The 21,100-nt window shown below is 38.0% G+C and overlaps 1 protein-coding gene and 1 long non-coding RNA gene across 2 annotated transcripts in view; one reads left to right on the top strand and one right to left on the bottom strand.

Moving 5' to 3' along the window:
* Positions 1-21,100, top strand: part of LOC147324340 (neural-cadherin-like) — a 115,759-nt gene that overhangs the window by 20,722 nt on the left and 73,937 nt on the right. The window lies entirely within an intron of this gene.
* LOC147324341 (uncharacterized) lies at positions 1,957-3,510 on the bottom strand. Its single transcript, XR_015130126.1, has 5 exons — positions 3,058-3,510; positions 2,856-2,967; positions 2,610-2,763; positions 2,365-2,492; positions 1,957-2,251 (listed from the first exon to the last, which is right to left on the bottom strand). It is a non-coding gene; the product is annotated as an uncharacterized LOC147324341 (long non-coding RNA).

The raw sequence follows: 21,100 nt of genomic DNA, 5'->3' as shown, positions 1-21,100 counted from the left end.
GACATTTTCTGATGTCGTGTATAATAAATGCTCAAATGTTATTCGAGTTAGTTATGTGTGTGATCTGAAAACATGGGAATTTGAGCACACTGTCAGAGGGTATTTAAAAGAAATATAGTTTTACAAGTTGGCTGGTTGGTTGTGTTTCAGGATTTAAGAAAAGGGTGAAAGGTTTTAAGAAATGTATCCAAGAAATTACAAATAAATAAATAAATGTTATTTTTTGGCACCTTTCACCTTACGTCACCTTACAACACAGAATTAACAACAAAATCAACATTAATAACACAAAAGCTAGAAAGCTCTAAAATCCAGGAATAATGATTGAAACATGAGGGTTATAGTTGATATGCAGATGTGAACAGGTGGGTGTTGCGCTGAGATGCAACTGTGTAACAGAGTGCCTGGCTGATGAAGGTGGAATAGATGATGGTTGTGGCAACCATGGTCTCAAGCCTGAAACAAGGGCCAGTCAGGCGAACGACTGGGGCACGGGAGCACGGGAAAGGGTGTGAGGATGATGGAAATTTGATAGATAAGAGGGGTCCAAGTTGTGGAGAGCTTTGAAAGTGACAAACAGAACTGTGTATTGGATTCACTGGAGAATGGGGAGCTAATAAAGCTGGATGACCAGTAGTATGATCTGTGAACTTGGTGTGGATGTGATCCTTGCTGCAGAGTTCTGTCTAATTTGGAGCAGATTAAGATGGGTTTTTTTTGCAGACACCAGAGAGAGTAGAATTACTATCATCCATGCAAAAGGTGACCAGGGCATGAACCAGAACCTCTGTCCTATGTTGAGTAAGAAAAGGGGCAAAGTCTTGAAATGCTTTGTAAGTGGAAGTAAGATGGTAAAAGAAAACAAAGCAAACAAAACAAAAAAGACGAGCATATCATTTCCCATGAGACACTCACTGTGGATTAAGTAAAAAAACAAAGGTTGCAGACATGAAAGTCCAAATATAAAAAAGACTAACAGACTAGAGGAAAAATAAGAAAAAGGTGGAGGACACAGAGCATGTGGTCTGTCAGCCTGAAATGATCACTGCAGCGTAAAAAACAAAAGAAAACAACAACAACAACAAAAAAACAGCATCCGTGGGAAAGTACCAAGAAATGTGACTGTAAGTGATGATATTCAGTGATGATGGAAGTAATTGTTAACAAAAGATAAGATAACGGTGTTTAAACTATCGAAGGCCTGTGCTTTTCTTTGTGGAGCTTGCAAATTCTCCTCGTCTCTGTGTGGGTTTGCGTCCTCCCACAGTCCAAAGACACACACACACACACACACACACACACACACACACACACACACACACACACACACACTCTAACCTGTGACCCTGAAATGGATAAGTACAGGAAAATGTATGGATGGGAGATAATTTAAGATGAGATAATGAATACAAGAATATGTTTAAATTAAAACTTACATCCTTTGATTTAGTATTTTGTTTTCTTTAAATGCATTTATATTTATCTTTTTTTGTGTAGCTGTAATAAATGTGTACACAGTAAAAAACCAAGTGTCAATTTTACACTTACAGAGTTGATTTTAACTCTGCTTCAGATAACATTTGGTCCCACTTAAAATTAGAGTTAAATTTACTCTATGGCCAGTGTTAACTTTTCAGTGTTAATTGTACTCAATTTAGTGTCAAAATTAACAACAAAATGTGTAAAAATATTTAACACTGAGGGTTATTCACACTGTTCAGAGAAATTTGATTACACTTTATAGAGCTATTTTTACTCAAAATCTAGTTTAATAATAGCACTCTGATGTGTAATAATATATCATTTTTATTTCTCTGTAGTGTGATTTTTTTCATATTCATCTTATGATGCTATATTACTAAATAACTGTGATCTATCCTACATTATGGAAATAACAACAAATATACAGGTTAAAGTAACAGCATTTATTATGTTTCTCATTTCAATGTCATTTAATTAACGTAACAAACCTTTACAATTCACAGTTCTATGATGCTCACTAGAGAAAGCAATATGACATTTCCCCAATGTCGTAGTTGTTTGCAGAAAAGTAAAAAAGTTGGGCCATAATAAGACATAGTGGGCCCTAAAGAGTTCATCAAGGGCTCCTACTGAACCTGTCGCTTTACATGGAAGTGCATGCTTCTCAATCACAATGAAGGTGTGAATGCTGCTTCTTGTGGATCCCTGAATAAGAAGGTAGGGCTGACTGCTTCGGGTAAGTCAGATGCTGCTGTACACTGGTTCCAGCCTACAACAACACATTAAACAACAGTATTAAGTGACTATCCTCTGACAGTAGATTAGCTCAACTCACTGTCCATGAAAATAGAGGTGATGGAAAGTATATTTTAAACAACATACCTTTGGGAATTTGATGAGGTTATTGACAGCTTGAGATGCAGACATCTTTCCTGGTCTCTTTCGCCCTTGTGCAGATGGTGGTAGCAGATGTAGCAGCAGCAAGATAGTAGACAAGTCACTGTCCCAGCCTACAGACGAATAAACAAAGAATTATTCCAAAAATACATTGAATTGACAGAATTACCTATATAACCAACAATGGCAAATAAAAACAGTCACAATCATACCATTCTCAACTTCAGTACCTGACTCAGCATTGCACATTAACTCCAAGAACTCTGAGGTGGGGACAAGTCCATGACTTTCCTTTACAACCTTTGCTTTGAGATTGGTGAGCCACCTCTCCAAGAATTTGCTCCCAGTGACCTCACAAAACAGGAGTCGGAAATCTTGTTCTATCTGTAATGCAAAAATACCGAACATAGAGAAGTGTTTGATTGAATCCTGCCTACAAATTACATCAGTATCATTTAAATGATAAGTGAACTTACTTTTGGGAGATTTGCAAACTGAGACGCTTCTTTCCTCCACAGCTTTTCTTTGAATGGTCTTCAACCGCCATGCAATGTATCCTGAACTGCTCTCTGGATCGTAGTAATGTTTCTATGTAATTAAATAAACGAAGAAGGACTATGTTATCAACATTTCTGAGGGCAATTATGTATTTAATGTTGAAAAGTTCCCTTTACTTACATATCCATGTTGTGAATATGGGTCTTCCAGATATGGAGACAGAGCAACAATGCCCTGCGCATACATCACTCTTACGCTTTTAGGGGGAGATGTCCTAATGTATAAATTCAATAATTGGCATTAAACATCACAATTAAAAATAATACAATGTTTAAAATGTTTCTTTATATCTTACATTTTTGATTCTTACCCATGTTATTCTGTCATCTCAGCCTCAAGTATGTTTCTCATCCGTCTTCTGGTTGCATCTCTCAGAGATTTGGTTTTTGCGTAGTCTTAAACCTTTCTATAAAATAGAAACATTACTTAATATTACTTAACATGCCATTAACATTGCTATCAGTTAATTTACACAAAATACATATTTCTTACTAAATAATGAGCAAAACTCTAAAGTAGTGTATGCCTTTGGTATTTGCTTAAAATAATATAAACCAGTAAAGTTAACTTTATGGTAATGTTACCCACTTTTTCTGAAAGTATGTTCGCTTACGTAAGCTAATTAGCGATTATTAGCTTACTAATAAACGGTAATTTAGTTGTTCAAACTGTGCGATTTGACATGTGACAATGATATTATTTAGACAGCATTTAGAAGAAATACATAGTTAAAATGTTTTAGGTTCATATTAACGCAGTGAGAAGATAACGAACATCTGAACTTTTAGCAACTGCTAGCATGTAGCTACTGGAATGCCATTAAACCTATGGGTAAATGCTGCTAACATGTCCTCACTCGACATCAGTGAAACTATAAAGAGCTATTTAGTTTAAAAATACCTTTTTAAACAATGTTACCAGTCTGGGAATGTTAACTTCACTTACCTGACTGTGGCAGCTTTTCGGAGAAAATTCCCTGCGCATTAGAGCTCTGAGGCCGCACACGCCTGCGGACTGGTAATAATCAACACTGTGTGGAGTTAAGTCTTCACTGTGTGACTAACAAACTTTACACTGACTTTTAACTCTGATGTTAGAGCTGGTTTACTCCTCTTAGAGTTGTAAATACTCTATCTAGGTTAAAATAGGTTTACTCTGAAATATTGACACTCCATTTTTTTACTGTGTAGTTCTAAGCATTTTGTGGCTAACGGGGTTTTGGAAAACCCTAAAAAAATTATTATGATTATTATTATTATCATTATAAGAACAATGACTGGCTGGGACATACCTCAAAAACAAAGAGGATAATCTCCTTAAGATAGCTAGAGACCATGAAAGAACTAAGAAAACATTACCACTACGTTACAAAGCTGCTAAATCCAGAATAGAGCTCAAAGGGAGCTCAACATGCCAGTGATACAAATAATGGAAAACAAGCCAACCACCAGCTATGCCAGAAGAACAAAAAATAGATATCAGATAAATGTTATTATGAACACATACCCTCAATGGTAACTGAAAGTGATGAGGCTGCTGTACTATGGGATATATCAATACAAACTGATAAAGAAATCAAGACTAATAGAGCTGACTTGTCTGCTTATCGACATCTGTCCTCACTGAAAGAAATCTCTCTGAAAGTTATAGAAAAACTCTCAAAATATGAACATAGAAGGAAAGAGAAATGGAGAAGATGTGGGACATGAAAACTACAACAGTACCAGTGGTAATCTGTGCTCCTGTTTTGGACAAGAAGGGGGTGGAAATGTCAATATATAGGAGCTGCAAAAGATAGGCATTGCTCATATATCAAGGAGGACTTCATCCATCAAGCAGACCAACACACCCTCGTGTTGTTTGTACTTTACAAACAAATTTAGGTACGAAAATATTGATAAATCGCTGATTTGTGTGCGAAGCATGCCTATGCATGATTTACACGCAGATTTTGTGCGTATACGCTGTTTTATTAATGAAGTCCACTGACCTTTCTGAGCTCCCTCCAGTACTGATGGGACAGTGGTTTGTCCTTCCCTGTTGTCATCCACACCTTCTCAGTGCTGTAAAACTCAGCACACACAAAGCTTATTCATTCAGCACTTCTTTCTGTACCAATCAAAACAATATACCATATGCTATTGCAACAGGGTTAAATAAATGTTGGCACATATATGTGAATTTCTGTAACAAGGTGGACAAAGTCAAGGACTGTTCGGTAAAATGTAAAATCGTTTTATTGTAAATGTTTTATTTAATTCTCAATAAAGCTGAAAGGCTTCAAGCCAGTGGTGTGTAATAGGTCATTACCTCTGTGAATAATCATTTCTCTTTATTGCAACACGCTGTGGCCAAGGTAGATGTGGAAGCAGCAAAAAGAAAACTGTCAGAAGAGTTAATTGTCTAAATATAAATGAAGCTCATGTGCCGCAGTAACCATGATCATCTGTGTGAAAGCAAAGCAGAAAATCCTTCTACTGTGGGTTTTGTCAGTAGACCTCATCATTGACTTTGGTAGCTTGTTTCTTTGTGTATAGACACTTAAAACTGTTATTCCCATTGAGGCTTTCAGAAACAAATAGCACATTTTTCAACTCTATTATCTAGACACAAAGTCAACAATCAATAAAGTGCCCTTTGTATATAAAGGACATAAAGAAGGAAGAAAAGAAACTCTCATCTGTGTTCTAATGAACGTGGCCTCTAACGTCCAGATTTTTTGACAGTCTTAAAAAAATTTTGATGTCACGTATGAGACCGTTTTTTAGGTTATGTCAACAAAAAACAAATAAACAAAAATCAACCATAAAACAAATGTAATGTGTCTTCTCTTGACAGAGTTCTTTGTGTATCGGACTTTTCTATGCGACGAATATAACAGCATGACTAAAAAGATCCATGACAGAATGACTAACACTGCTTTTAAGAGCATGCCAAACATTTTGCTGGGATGGAAATTGGAACTGGCTCAATTTAAAGCTTTTGACTTGAAAGTAATCTCCCCTTTACTTGTGCTTAAATAAACTATGAGAAGATTGCATATCAGAATGATTAAAGATGGTATGAAATTTATATCTCCAAGGTTTAGAAAATAAGATTTCTCCTGCCTCACCGCACAAAAATGCCTTCTGACTGTATGAAAGGTTAGTGGAGTTCCTGATCAACCTTGACAATTTATGTATTTCTTAGGAATATTTTGGATGACGAACTTTCTTTTAGCCCATGCTCAATAGCTTTTCAGCCTTCCCAACTGACAAGCAAACCCAAACCTAGGGGTTTTTTTTTAATTGAGGAGTAATCCTGGACATACCACGCTAAAAACCACATGAAGTGTATTTATGTAGAATTTATTTATGTAGAATTGCCCACAATTCTACATTGTGGGCGAAACAATAAAGCATAATTTTTGAAGTAAATAATAATAATTATAGTCAATTAAACTTAGTAGTAAATTGTTATTTTTTTCTAAAAATTATTAAAATTACATTCAATCAGTTTTAATTATACTAATTAATCACTTTATAATCTATCAATAATTTTTTGTTTCAGAATCTTTTTAATAGAATGTGGCTATGCTAAAGTAATGTTTGGCTTGTTTGTGCTGTTGTTTGTGAAACTAAAATGATACAATGTTTGCATAAAGATGGAAACTGGCCCGTTAGCCCATTGCTAGGTGGTTGCTAGGCAGCACGGTATATCATATATAGTTCTAGTACCTCAGATCTTGATCTGCGCATTTTAGTAGAGGGCGATCGTGGCTCAAGAGTTGGTTCGTCTTTTCGGAAGGTTGCCGGTTCGAGCCCCGGCTCGGACAGTCTCGGTCTTTGTGTCCTTGGGCAAGACACTTCACCTACCGCCTACTGGTGATGGCCAGAGGGGCCGGTGGTGCGATATGGCAGCCTCGCTTCTGTCAGTCTGCCCCAGGGCAGCTGTGGCTACAGCTGTCGCTGCCTCCACCAGTGTGTGACTGTGAGAGTGAATGAATAGTGGAATTGTAAAGCGCTTTGAGGGTCTCGAAAAGCGCTATATAAATGCAATCCATTATTACTGTTCGTCAGATCGCATGCTAAAAATTTGGCGGTTATATTTGAAAATAAGTTCACCTTTGAGAAACAGATTAGCTCAGTTGTACAGCGGTCTTTTTTTAAACTGAGACTTTTATCCAAGGTGAGATCATTTTTATCTTTTAAAAACCTAGAACAGGCAATTCACCCTTTCATTCGACCGCAACTGGACTACTGTCATTCTTAAATGCAGGCGTTAACCAGACTTGTTTAGCACGGCTCCAGCTGGTCCAGAAAGCTGCTGCTCATCTCTTGACTTGAACAAAGAGATACAAACATATGCTTGCCTTACTCCACTGGCTCTCTGTCCGCTTTAGAATTAAGTATAAAATTTTATTGGTGACTTACAAAGCACTGAATGGACAGGCCTCAGAGTATCTGTCTGAATTACTGCAGCCTCATTGGCCCCCTGGAGCTCTTAGATCAGGTGATCTTTTGCTCCTTGTGATACCAAAGCCGAAGCTGGTTCATAGAGGTGATCGTGCGTTTGCAGTCGCGGCGCCTAAATTGTGGAATGATTTACCTCTCCACACTAGAAAGGCCCCTGCTGTCCCCTACCTTTTTAAATCCAATCTCAAAACAAATTTTTACTCATTGGCTTCTAACGCAGCATGAGAGTTATGTACCTATTTACTTATTTATCTGTTATTTGGCATTTGCTATTTGATATTGATGCTATTTGATTTTGTTACTTCATTTTATTGTGTAATTTCTATCTTTATACAGCACTTTGGCCAACACTATTGTTGTAATTAAATGTACTATATACATAAATAAACGATAAACGATAGTCCAGCTTTTATAGCTATAGATCAGATTAAAAATAGGGGTGGGTTTTGATGATCGATTTAAATCGATTCTGGCTTGGATAATGTGATATCGATTCATTAAAATCCTGAATCGATTTTTAAATATAAATTTATTTTGCCCGAAACGCCAGAATCTCAGGTTAAACTTCCAACCACCAAACAGCTAAAACAGTAAATGAAAGCAGGTACACGGATTCTGCACAAAGACGTAAACACAAAACGCAGACCCAACGCATCCGAATCAGTGAGATGTCGCCTTTCTCACCCGACGGCACGTACACGTAAGCGGACACGGACACGCCGTCGGGGCTGAAAGCCGACAGCTCACTGATTTTGAAGCATCGGCGGGCGCTTTGTGTTTACATCCTTTTTGTGCTAGATTCTGAAGCTGCAGGTTTTATCTCTTTCCAAACAATATTGACTGACACACCGGCTCACTCCTTGGTGGCGGCTTGTCGGGGCCTGGAGCCTGGGGCTCGCTCGGGCCACTTCGGGGGTGGGGTGCCCTCGGGCCACTTCGGGGGTGGGGTGCCCTCGGCCTCTCGGCCTGGGGCTCGGTCACTCTGGCGCAGCTGGCTGCCGGCGGAGCTCACGGGCACGTCACTGCAAAACTCTGGCCCGCGGGCCAAATTTGGCTGGCCTACTGGTATTATACAGCTAATATATATATTGTTTAGTATTAAGCTTTGCTTGTTCCAAATTCAGTTTTTCAGCAAAACTTGTTTGAGTCCATAAGAAAAGATTCATTTTTATATCTGGAGGAAGAATTTTTTTTTAATAAATATTACTGTTAGCCCACGACTTTGTTCCAGTTTTGAATTTTGGCCCACTGTGTATTTGAGTTTGACACCCCTGCTCTAGCAGATCATTACATGAAGGAACCTTTTAAAAACAAGCGCGTCCATGCTCACAGGTGTACACACAGGTGCTCACACACACAAACGACACCCTTTTTGGCTCCTACCTCAAAGCACACTGTGCGCTGTCGATCTTACGTGCTGCACAATAATGTTTAATATTTAGTATTTACTGTTATATTCCCATATATCATCGTGATGTTGTTTATTCTATTGCTCTCGTTTTCTTCTGCTTGTTTTCTTTTTTCATTCTCAACAGGTGAAATTAAAAAAGAAAAAAAAAAGAAAAAACAACAACAACAATAACATGTAATATCTACTGTTAGCTAGTTTATTGTGATGGTGTTGTTTTTATTATGTTGCTCTTTGTTGTTTGTTGTCTCTTCTGTTTTTTTTTTATCTCCATACAGGTGCTCCAGGTGTTTTGTTTGTTTTTCTTTTTTTTTCTTCCCCCCTTTCTCACCATCTCTTCCCCGCTCTATTTTTCTTTCTCTCCCTCTCTTTCTGTCATTCTTTCTCCCTGTCCTATCCCCCAATCATGTCTGTCCCGTCTTTAAAAAACGAAAAATAAAATAAATACATAATTATAATAAAGGTCAATCAAATGGATCAATATGGCAAGGCCATGATGATCCACTTGGTAAAATAAATCCACTTGGCATCTTTCTTGGCCTTCAGACAACAATTCTGACGGCTAAAGATCCAAACGGGACAGGCAAAAAAACCCCAAAAACAAAACAAAACAAAAAACAACAATATTGACTGAACCAGCAGCCAAAGAAGATCCAAACTATGCTTCACATTTCGCTTCACATAAACATCGTCACGAATTTCCTCTTACTTTTGCTGTTGTGCTTCCACCACGATAAAATCTCACTTCATGTAGAGCTCTCTCTCTTTCTCTCTCTCAGGAATAGTTTCCCATCTAAAAATCTCTGTTTTTTGCATTATTCGCTTACTTATTACCCACCAGCCGCTGGTTTGTTTGTTTGTTTGTTTGTTTGTTTTTTAACTTACTTCCGACAATAAAGCCTCATTTCTGCTGTTCAATACTGAACAAATGTAAACAAATTATGCAAAATTGCAAAATGCTTAGCTGTGTCTCTAATCAAACCTCTTTAACTTTGCTCTGCTTCACTTCTTTTTGACTGCACAATATTTTTAAGGTCATCTGCTATAAAAACCCAGACCAGGAAAACTGCCTTCATGTTTTTCTGTGTTTTATCCTCAGTTACTTTGACACAAAGACATCTGCTGTGATGCTCACACCTTTGATAAAGTCTCACAAGTGTCAGCTTTCTTTTTATAGATATAAAAAATATCGATATGTACTGATAAGTCAGCAGAATTATAATATTTCTGACTGTCTGAGGCAAAATTTCTCCGATTCAAATCGAATCGAATCGAATTGAATCGAATCGTGGATCGAATCAATTCAGGACCTTGTGAATCGGCAAAGAATCCATTCTAGAAGTCAGTGACGATACCCAGCCCTAATTAAAAACAATGAGGTGTTGTATGAGCAAAGAAGCAAACCATTTTAGTCTGTTCGCAGGTGGTTGCTAGGCAACATGTGTAACATCATAATATCTAATATAGATGAGAACCTTCAGGGGCCCAGGATGCACCTGTATGCCAAATTTGTTTGCTCAGCTCCTGCACACACAGCACACACAGACAGATATTTCATGTATTGAGGAATACTTCAACCCCACTGTTTGTCCAAACATAAGATTCATTTCTTCCTCCATCTTTGTTCGCATAATAGCTTTTCCCCCATGCTTTCACTTCTGTAAAGTGACTACTGTAAACATCACGTTCAACCGTACGCTAGTCACCCAGATGTTTATAAGTGCCCTACACAGCATTTACAACCTGTTAATAGTTTACAAGGTTTAACATCTGTTACTTTACAATAGCCATCCAGATGTTCATAGATAGTTTATGAAACAAGTTTCAAATACTAAGTCTACATTAATAATCACCATGCCATCATTTGTTACCACAATATAAAAAAGTGTTACAGCTAAACCCTTTTTGTATTATATATTCAATTGGGCCAGGTTACTGAGATAAAACCAGCAAAGGTTCCACAGACAGAAGCAAGGAAGAAGTTTTTGAGTAAAGACATGACGTTTTGATTACCTCAGCTGGGCAAATTTATATTCTCATCTTTATCGCTTGCAGGGATTTGATGAGTCACTTTGAATGTGACTAACGTGCCCATCATGGATGTATTTTTTGCTTCTCCACTCTTCTGTCAGTTCATGTTCAAATGATATCTGGTCAGCATGTTACTACTTTGAAGTTTTGCATGGTACAGCCAAAAAAAGAAGAAAAAAAAAACTGCACTTGTGCTCATGCATGTTTGTTTGTTTTTTCAACAGAAATGCTGAAGAATTTATTATTAATTCTCATTCAGGCAGGAATTTACAGTTTTATTGCAAAAGAGGCTTTTACACCAGACAATATAAGTGAAAGCAAGGCAAGCACCAAAATGATCTGTAGCCTTCAAATGTTTAAGTTATGTCCACTTAAAGTTGTGAATACTTCATTATACGGACTTCATATTACACCATCCTTCCTTGAAGATGTTTGACCCTCTGAGGGCATTCTGGCTTTCATCAGTTTCTCATACAACATTGGAAAAAAAACCCACTTTGATGAAAAAATTAACTTTGAAGAATAACATAAGATGCTTGAAGAATAATATATGACCCTCATTGAGCCTTTAAAATGCAGAATTTACATAAATAATAAAGATCATAATTATTGAAAAAAACTGAACTAAATTTAAAATGAAAAATTTAGCAAGGGGTGTCGTAAGAAAAACAACATCCAGACAGACATCACCCACGACCCTATTTTTGCTGTCTCATGTTTTAACATACTGCGCTAACTGAATGTCAAACAGAAGGAGCATGCACCTCGGGCTTTCAAAATTAGCATATTTTGGAAGAGGGCACATACCATCAGAGTAGTTGATGCTGTAACCCCAAACACTTGCACATAAGATAAGATAAGATAACTCTTTATTGTCATTGCACAATCATACATAGTACAGTAGTACAATGAAATTGGAAAAACTGTCCTACGTCGGCACTACATATAAAACAACACGACACGAGATGACACATCACAACGCAACAAACAACACAACACAGTATATTAACTTAGTATAAAAAAGAAGAATAAGTGTATGTGTATTGCACACTGTTATTATTGCACATTAATTATTATTGCACCTTGTTATAAATATAAATATTATTGTTATCGTTTTAAACATTGTTACCTCCCCCTAAAAAGTCCAGGGAGGTATCCAGTCAGGTCAGCTATTTACATTGATCAGGGCTATTGCCCTGTTGTAAAAGCTGTCCTTGAGTCTATTTGTTCGGGACCTCAGCAGCCTGAACCTCCTGCCAGACGGCAGCAGCTTAAACACCCGGTGTCTTGGGTGTGTGCAGTCCCGTAGGATGCTGCATGCCCTCTTGAGACAGCGAGTGCTGTACAGGTCCTTCAGGGAGGGAAGAGGATGTCCAATGATTTTTTGGGCCATGTTGATGACCCTCTGGAGTGCCTTTCTGTGTGCTGTGGTGCAGCTGGAGAACCACACACCGATGCAATATGTCAGCACACTTTCAATGGAGCAGCGGTATGACTACATGACTACTCAGCAGTAAGTGCAGTTTTTAATTTTACATTAATGTATGCAGCTCCTCCCATTAGGACATCTTGGGAGCTTCTTTTTGGTACAGAGTGACCGTAGTTCCATATTTATGACGCTGTATATGAAACATTAAATGCCCTGAAATTAATTGTGTAGACCAAATTTTGTGGCTACTGGTGCAATATGACTTTAGAGAAATATCTTTGCAATAATCAGCATCATCGCTAATTTAAAATGTAGATAATTAAATCTTCAAAATGATCAATAAAACTTGTTTAGCTGTATTAAAAAGGAGGCCAAACACGTCTTTACATGCAAATAAAACACAGTTTACAAGTAAACTCTTTATTAAAATCCTGATATAGCATGTTATGTTCCTGTCTTGCAGGCTGGTTGTCATTAAATTTTTTAAAGATAAATGAAAATAAAACTGAGGTTGTCATTTTTGGCAACTTTAATCATATCGACAGCACTCTGGGCGCCCTTTCCTCGTATTGTAAAACTCATGTAAAAAACCTCGGTGTCTACATTGATGGTTCTTTTAAAGTGAATAAGCAGGTGAGTGCAGTAGTTCAGTCCTGTTTTTTTCAGTTAAGACAGCTAGCCAAGGTAAAGCCATACCTTCCGGCTAACGTCTTTGAGCGTGTTATTCACCTTTTTCTTACTTGCAGATTAGACTACTGCAATTCATTGTATTATGGTCTAGATCAGGCCTCCATCCATCGTCTTCAGATTGTTCAAAATGCAGCTGCTCGCCTGCTAACTGGTACCAAACGGAGAGAGCATATAACCCCAGTTTTAGCTTCTTTACACTGGCTTCCTGTCTCCTACAGGATCCAATTTAAACTTTTACTTTTTATTTTTAAGTCACTTAATGCCCGAGCCCCTCCTTACCTGTCTGAGCTCCTCTCTGCCTATGCTCCAGGAAAAACCACGAGGTCTAGCTCAAAACTAATGCTGTCCATCCTACGGACTAATCTCAAATCCCGTGGTGATAGATCCTTCTCTGTGGCAGGTCGCAGACTTTGGAATAGTCTCCCCTTAAATATTAGATCTGTACAAACACTTGAGCAATTTAAATCATTACTAAAGACACATTTCTATGCCCTGGCTTTTAACACACTATGACCCAAGCATTTTGGTCTTATTTGAATTAGTTTAGTTATTGTTTTAATTCTTTTATTGTCCTATTATTGTTTTTATTGTTATTATTGTATTACATTGTTGCTTTTTAATACCATTTTTATATTGTTAAGCACTTTGTGCAGCATCGGCTGTTTGAAATGTGCTATATAAATAAATTTGACCTTGACCTTGACCTTAACATATCTTGTGATATGAATACCAAACAAAACCTTTTCCTCATAAAAAAAATACTGCATGGCTAAACATTTAAATTTCACCCAATCTATACTTTGCCACTTGGCCAGAAAAGTGTGAAAAGAAGAGATTTCAACATTCATTCAAATGCCATCCTCAATCAAATGCCTCAGTAAACAATTTCCTAATGCGTTTACTTTGTCACTTGCTGTTTTCAGATCTTATTTAACACAGCATGGTGTATATATTATAAACTATGGTCCCATTCCGAGTGAAATAGCTAATAAAGCAAGGTATGATTTCTGAGTTATATGAACATGCATTGTCCTTGGGTTCTCCATTAGATCTGTCCTGGTTCACAGTAACAAAATGTAAAACTGGGGTGTTACCACAGTGCCTGTGTCCATAATTTGTATACAGTCTATGGCATTTTGTTTAACCCAGTGACAAAATGAACAGTGAAATATCTGTATCATACAAATGTTCAAAGACACTTTCAAATCTACATTCAGTTTATGGGTGGCAAAGGCTATACCAAAGGAGGTCTTGAAAAGACTTCCATTTATAGTCAATTAACTCTAGAGTCTGGCTTGTCAAGAGAGGGAAAACAGTTGTTTTAGCTAGTTAGAATTTACCGTGAATTTTACGATTGTATAGCACTGGTCTTATACCATATATTGCATTTTTAAAAACAGGCTGCTTTTGACTGAAAGTGTGTGGGTAGTGCCTGCAATGAAAGGTCTTCCTGGGGTTTAAGCCTTAAGCTGCAGAATTGTGGAGGATCCCAAAGATAGAAGTGCATGATGCATATAGCTCTCGTCATGTGAATGCCGGGAAGCTACTTCTGCCCTTGCCTGTGGCTCTAGAGAGAAGCACACACATCACTGAGGAAATGAGGATGGAGGTGAGGGTAATGTGACGCTACAACTTTTTCTCCTGGTCCGAAGCATCGCATACAGCAGGCAATAAAAAGAGGAGTCAGTGAGTCAGAGGTCAGCTTGTGTTTTCTGAGACTTTAATACTGTATTCACTGATAAATTGGTTGAGGTTATGCTTGATTATGCTGAATAAACTGCAGAATTGTGGTATTTATTATTTAATGAGCATTACTGTTTGAAAGTAATTAGATGAAAAATATCTTGTGGATATGAAAGCTTGCTGGAGACATGAAATATTTTAAAGCAATTTTGTTAAGCTTATTTAACAAAATTGTTAAATTAAACTTATTAAATGTTGTTATTTTTATATGCAAAACCAAAAAGAGTAATTCATAAACCACAGTTGTTTTAAGTGAAATTGAAAATGTTTAGCTAAATTATTTATTTTCCTTTCCCAGAAGGCTGCACACTACCAGTATATCTCTATTCAACACTTGCTCCTCACTAAATCCTCCTCTTTTGTGCGGGTGAATAGAAGTGAATAGGGCACATTTTTTCTCAGCTCGAAGCAACAAACAAAAGGGATGGAAGAAGTTTTAGAATTCGTTTGGCTGGAATACAAGAAACATGAACCCAGGCACCAGAAAAGAGACTGTAGCTGTCAGGGGCCAGCTAGAAAAGATCCATTCATCCATCTTCTAAACCGATTATACTGCTCAGGATATGGCTGGGCAATTAATGGAATACTAAAAATTTACACATAGGTATGTTTGTAAAATGATTTGTGCCACACACTTTACACTTAAATCCAAAACAACCTGTTCAGATGCCCACACAAACCCTACAATAGAAAACAAACTCACAAAAGAAATAAACAGCCAAATGCTACAAAGGTTGCAGGGTTAACAGCAAGTATCTGAGATTACATCTTAATCCTGTGCTCAAACAAACAAACATTTAAAAAATAGTTTTGTCTAGTGGTAACGTGGCAACAAGAACCGTGTAAGTAAATAACTAAGTAAGTATTTATAAAGCGCTTTTCTCTGGCATAAAAGTTGTAAAGTGCTGTTCAAGAATTAAAGTACCAAATCAATAGAGAAGCATGTGGAAACTGAATGAAAAGAGATAGACCTAAACAGAAAATGTGAACAGAAGGCAGTTTTAAAGTTAAAACAACAAGTGTATCCCATCCCATTTGTCTCTATAGTGCCTTTTAAAAATATTTTACTCTTTCTGCAATATTTGTCATTTTTTTGCTGTATTTGCATCTCTTTCAGTAAATGTGATTTGCAGTTTGCAGCATTTTCTTTTGTAAAATTGGTTTCCTTAGTTTGCTTGTGTTCTGTGTATTTGCCTTAACACCCCCACCCACCTAGCCTTCCCTGAAATTCAGCCCAGATTTAGAGAAACAGATGCAGACAAGAAAAAGTGGCTGCAAAAGACAAAAAAGAAAGAAAGAAAAAGAGAAGCTGTTGCAATCATGGGTACCCTATGGCTTCAGTAAAAACAATTCAGAAGGGAATAAAGCGCTATGCAAACACAGCCACTTTGTTCCAGCATGTTTAACACAATCATGTAACAGAACATGGTGGGTGGAGGTCCAAGTCCTCAGACACATCAGCCTATTAAATGTGTGTTCAGCCCATCATGTTTAATTTGGTAAGTGACTTTGATAGCAAAGATGTCTAATACTTAAGCTATTTAATATTTAAGTTCAAGGTAAAAGTAACAGTTAACCATGCTAATAGAATAGAATAGAATAGAATAGAATAGAATAGAATGCCTTTATTGTCACTATACAGTTGTACAGTGAGATACAGAGCATCTCCAACTCAGTGCAAATAAATTGGGGGGGCCACATATATACATATGAACAGTATTAACAGAAAAAAAAAAATAAAATGTACAATAGTGTTATGTATATACAATTCTGGTTATTGCACATAGAATTTGGTATTGCACAGGATTATAGAGGGAAATAGAAAACTGGGGAGGGGGTCTGTGTTATTGGTGTGTGTATGAATTAAGGGTGGTTATGGCCTTTGGGAAGAAATTGTTCTTGAGTGTGTGAGTCTGTAATACTGTATTTAGGTATTATTGGATACCTATACAGGGGTTCAGAGGAATTTTAACAATGATACTGGTAATTGGTGAATTGAAAATCTGATGTAGCAGCTGATATATTCTCTTTCTTTCGGACACACAAAACATAGACAGATTTCCCTGACGTTTGTTACCTGTAGTTACAATGTCTTTACTAAGGTAATATGGCAGTTATGTACAGTTACTCATTTACACTTTGGCTAGTGATGCTTACCTCAGCTGGTTGTATTTTGTTGCGTTACCAACAGGGAAGTTGCAGAGTGCACGCTAATAATGTGTGTATGTGTTAATCCCCGTAGGGAAATTACTCCTCTGCATTTAACCCATTCATCCAGTGAAGCAGTGGGCAGCCACCGATGCAGCGCCCGGGGAGCAGTGTGTAGGGACGGTACCAGGCTCAGGGGTACCACAGGGTAGCCATTCAGTGGAGTTGAACCCCCAACCTTCTGATCATGGGGCAACCACTCTGGCGGGTAAACTATGTAATGTCCACACTTATAAGATATTTGAAGGGTGTTTCTCCAATCTCTCTGGACTTTTCTATTTCTGTTACAAATGCTGGTACCGATATCTTGGCAAATACCTAATATTGACCCTGCCAGTATATCAATCAGGCTCTAACAAGGTTATGGGTCTGACACCAGAAATTTGAGAGACAGACTGAAAAATTATTAATACCTAATTTTTGTATTTCCGAAAAGCATTAATACTCTTATTATTGACTTAAGTACTGTGAGTCACTAGTAAAGCTGGATGGGTCCTCCACAGTGGTGTTAATCCCAGCATACAATCATTTAAACACCAAATATCCTAAAACTGAAAACAGTACAGACACAAACATTTAATTGTATAAACTGAAAAAATCAAACAATAGATGTTTTTTCAGGACTGGTATTATGTGTAGCAAATAAATAAATAATTATATATAATTTGAGAATCACTGAATTTTCTTTAGATTTTATAGAGCTTTTAAGAAATTGAGCATTGATAAACATTTTAGGAGTGTGATGTATGTAAGTACTACAACTTCATTATCAGCACAATAGTGTTGATTTACTGTGTTTTTTATACTTAATGTAAGATTTTCCATAAATGTAAAACTCAATTTCCAAAACAGTTGGGATGCAAATCAAACCTTGTGTCACCCAGCTGAGGTAATAAAGGCTGGACAATTACAAAATAAAACCTGGTAGCGTATTCCATTATTAATGCTAATTGGCAACAGGTCAGCAGTATGATTGGGCATAAAAAAAGAGCTCTGCTGGAAATACTTTCAGAAGCATAGCAGAGGACACAGGGTAAAGAGAAGGTGGTGCAACTTGAATTTACAGTGTCTTGTTAACCTTCTGCGAGTGCAATAAAAGCTTTCAGCTTAATCCATCTAAAACCAAAGATGGACAGATGCCGACCCCAGACATATGAAGCTGATGGCAAGCCCTAGCAGCTCTCCTGCTGCGTTAAAGCTGAGCCCCCCCACAAGCATAAGAGGACTGGATTTGACCCACACCTCATTTCAAAGGCAGTGGAGGAATGTTATTATGTGTCTGATTTTTGACTGTAGACAACATAAAAATCAAACAGAAAAAGAGAGACATCAACTGGGAACAGCACAGAATCTGGCTTTAGCAGAAGGTAGAATCTCTGATCGGATAGGGTGCATTATGCACACGGAATCCATCAAGGCATCATTACTGCTGACAGAGCAAAAGATGCTGTTCTGTTATCCAGATGAGGTCTTTTTAGGGAAGGTCTTGCTTATGTCAGGAAGCCAGCTGCAAACAAAATTCTACACGTGTTCTCAAATGGCCTGCTCTCATTTAAAGCCTAATAGCCATTGAAAAAATAAAAATACAAAACCCTATATCAAAACTTTTTTCATTTTAATACTGCTTTTTAAATTTTTGAGTATAGTTTGGGTGTATAGTACCTACAGATAAATGATGATATTGCTGCAAAGTCTGCAAAAAACTTACCTACCGCTTCATTGAACACAGTTTTTGACAATTTCTGCAGTGATGCGGATTTCGGACTGGAAGAAATGAGCAGAACTTGAGGTCGTCTACCATTTCTAATTGTTCTGGGATGAAAGTGCCTGCATGTGTATTTACATGCTTAGCGTGTCAGCCATTCTGAGCCGAGCAGAGTCCGTGGTGTGCGGCACCGGAATCCCTGAGTTAATAGATTTTTGTCCCCAGTGCTTTTAGCGTGTTGATCTCCTGCTGATGGCTTCACACTCTGATTTAAGCACAGAGATGGGGGGCTGTGGTGGGCGGCTTTGAAAAGAGCCTCCTTAACACTGCAAACATTTGGCTAATGTACCTCATTACTTCCCCTTTGAGCTGATTTTCATTTTCCATTCACTTGCTGCTAAAAAAGCACCCCTGAAATTCCACGTCTCACACGGGCCATTGATATTTATGCTTGCAGACGCAATTTGCTTAATTCCACACAGAAATATTTGTATCTTAATTTCTCCCCTCGATGAGAGTACAAGGAACAGGGGATGCATTCGAAAAAAACGGTTGTTAATTATACTGTGTGTTCTGTCTTAATTTTCTCCTCTCACGGTCCGCTACTGTATGTTTTCTTTCCAAACATAGATTCTCCCACCATCTTTTGTTGTGCTATGCTGTGTGTTGTGCTTCCCCTGTGCTCTTGTCTCTGCAATGTTATTTGGCGTTCTGTGCTAACCATCACACAATGCTCCTTCTACCACGCTGCCTCCTTCTTCCCTCTCTATGTCTCTTTCCTTCTCTCTGTAGATATTTGTGTTTCTGTAGCTGTGCCTCTCTCCTTTACTCTGTTTCCTCTCATCCCCTTCCCACACACCCTCACTGTCCTTGTACTGTGGGCAGTGTATATGTGCACAGAAGCACTTGAGACAACTTTTTTTCATACAGGCAAGCCACTTAGCAGCTTTATATAGCAAGTACCCAAGGAGAGGATTAACAGCAGGAAACATCAACAGAATGGCTTGCAGTGATAGAACACACATGCATAATACTGCACAGACGTGTGCGCATTCACTTGGAGCTACACCATTGTACTTACTGAGCCTTTGCCAACCACACATTGCACCTCTGCCATCCAACTTTTTATGATACATTATTATGTTAGTCATCCAGCATATGCTCTTATCCATATGGGATTCTATTGTAAAATATAGACCAGCCTTTCATCACACTGGGCACAGAAAGCATATTTGACATTAAAAGATCCAGTGGAGCCTGTGAGCCCCTGCCCATTATTTGATCACATCTTTTGTCTTGGTCAGGTAAGGCAACTCGTGTCAGTTTGGTGCTCACAGGGCATCATTCACAGCATCTCCCTATTTAGATCAGAGAGGAGTCGCATGCATTTGCAGCCTCGGAACATGCGGCGTGCACTCTCTTTTGCCCGTACACACGTATGGACTCTCACCTTGCACACGCAAACGCGTACACGCATACAACACAAACACACTCATACGCACTTACTACTACATTCTTCATTATCATTCCAGAGCTGATAGGCTCTAATTATCTGCCTTGGCTCTGATTAGTCTCTCTGTAACAAGCTAATTAGATGGAGCCTTGTAAAATCATCACCACCATTACCACAGAGACATGCCTGGGAAAGACACCAACAAGCAGGAGGCGAGGAATGTGTCTTGCACCACTCCCCGCAAAGATTTGATAGTCAACTAAATGTTAAGTGCTGGAGCTCTGATTTCTTTTGATTAAGTGCCTTTTAAACCCGTCTACTTTGCAATAGAATCTTTATCCTTTCTCATTATTCATCACGAAAGGATTGTTCCGTCTTACAGAGCAGGATGATCTGGCTTAAAGCGCATAAATTGCCGCTGTCAACATTTTAGGAGATAGCATCTGAACATTGATTAGTTTCTCTGCCCCCACGATACAGTGGCTATTTATCCAAAACGAACTATCGTCAGATCCCAGTCAGAACTTTCCTCTCCACAGAGCAACTTTAAAGCCTGAGCAGAAAGCGAGATTAATTCTCTCCTCTAGCTTCTTCCTCTCTCTATTATTATCCCTCCAACAATCCTTTTAGGAGCTGTCACACACTTTATAGCTATTGTGTTTCAGTTGTGAACACTCACAAGCTAGTATGGAGTGTAACGTTGCATTTTTCATCAAAACGCATCTTAACTGTAAAAGAGTTCCAAAAGAAATAGGAATTGTGATCTCCGCATCCACCTTCTCTTTTCCAACTCATTTGAGCCAACACAAGGTGCTGTCAAATATTTTCATGCAGTTTGAAGACTTCATACCATTTGCTGTGTGCATGTACTCATTAGAGGTATATAATTTTACATTATCAGCTATAATAGACTTTGGAAAGACATTGTGTTGCAGAACATTATGGAAACCAGCTAGGTAGAACTGCTTTATACAGACAGCACATCTGTCGAGGCAGCCCTCAGGTAGTGAAAGGATGCATCGCACACTCCTGCTGCTTTTGT

This window comes from Aulonocara sp. 'chitande type north' Nkhata Bay, linkage group LG7 (genome assembly GCF_057382095.1).
Source record: "Aulonocara sp. 'chitande type north' Nkhata Bay isolate Kocher_YH1m ecotype deep benthic linkage group LG7, A_spYH_male_GT1.1, whole genome shotgun sequence".
In the NCBI taxonomy this organism is placed as follows: Eukaryota; Metazoa; Chordata; class Actinopteri; order Cichliformes; family Cichlidae; genus Aulonocara; species Aulonocara sp. 'chitande type north' Nkhata Bay.
This window is presented reverse-complemented; position numbering and strand designations above follow the sequence as displayed.